We start from the raw sequence: 1,608 nt of genomic DNA on the forward strand, positions 1-1,608 counted from the left end.
GCGTGTGCATCGACTCCCGATTTGTCTTCGTGCGTGCTTAGTTACTATTGGGTATCGTTCAGGTCTTCGTGCAAGTGTTCGTCAGGTTGGGTGTGTACTTGGCGTTATTTCCACTGACGAATATTTTAGATGTTTGTAACACTGCGCTATTGGCACACGATACTCTTTAAAGCCTGTACTATGGTAAGTTGACGGGCTTCACCTTAAGAGAAAGGATTTTTGTATAGATTTTGACCGCGTGTACCTGAATGGAGGCAAAATCAGCCTTACACCCACTCAGTAATAACAACGATACATCAAGCAAGTCCGAAGTGCAACTACACGTTAGGACGGACAAGAAACAACACAGCAGATGCTACCAATTTGTTAATAATACGGTCGCCAGCCTAATTAGGCATTAACTGAGTTTCTTTCCTGTACAAGTTGGTGTACGTGCATGCAAAACAACACGTAATAACACTGCATAATATGGTAAATTTTAGAACCAGAAAATCTACTGAACTGATAATTTCACTTTCTGTACTAATACGGATGAACCATAAATACATACAACAACAACAACACTATAATGTTCACTACAAAACTTCGTACTGTCCATTGATCTGATTGAAATCGGGCATAGGTTACCCTAGAAGTAGCACTTTCGAAACACACACACAATGTCAATTTTGAATTTTGATAAATGTAAAACACTGATAAATTTTGGTTTTATATTGACTTTAACTTTGCTGGTCAAATCAGTTCAGTACACTTCAGAATTCAAATGAATAAGAAAGAGAGCGGGGGGGGGGGGGGGTGACCCTGAAACTGTTATGATCGAAAATTCTGATTATTGAAATCATTAAGCACTCAAGATTACCAATATATGAATTACTACTCTTTTTATCTTATTTCCTGCTCAATTAAAATACCATTATATCTGCCTCAAAATAATTAAACTTCACTACTAAACCAATTTCAAAATTATCTTCCAACTTTGTCAGACCTTTGTTAATTACCTATAGATTCATTAACAACAAAGTTCTTTAAACATCATTCTAACATAGCTAGGTCTGCAGGTAATTATTATTAATATAAACTTTAAATCTTCATCTCGGGAAAGTCGGATTGCACAACATGTGGAGAGGACCCTGTCTAGGTTAGTTGTGAGGATAATTAAACGATAGGACAGTTCTGGTAAAATTTAAGTTGTTATTGAACAGCATGGAACAAAAGTAACACTGGTCCACACGTAAAGAGTACTAAAAGTTTCAACCTGTTCGTATCGATGTGGCGGTTGGCGGGCGGCGAGATGGCGAGGCACAGAGCGCACATACAATCACAGCAATGGCTCTTGATGTATCGGCACTTTGCTTCTTCATAGCGTCGCAATACTTTTCCATTTAGTGCCTATGGAATTTTTCCATGCTGTATAGGCGTCGGGACGGCACATCCGAGGCTCAATGAAACTACGTCTTCCAGGAGAGCCTCCTCGATCCAAAACGTGTTTATCAGACCAATGCCCAACTCCGACTACTACTGCTGAGCCCGTTATGCCGTGCAGCGCCCGTGTGCATTTTCCCGCGCTCGCCTTCCATCCACCTTTCACCGCTCCCCTACAGACAGGGT

Source organism: Schistocerca americana, chromosome 1, assembly GCF_021461395.2.
Source record: "Schistocerca americana isolate TAMUIC-IGC-003095 chromosome 1, iqSchAmer2.1, whole genome shotgun sequence".
Classification (NCBI taxonomy): Eukaryota; Metazoa; Arthropoda; class Insecta; order Orthoptera; family Acrididae; genus Schistocerca; species Schistocerca americana.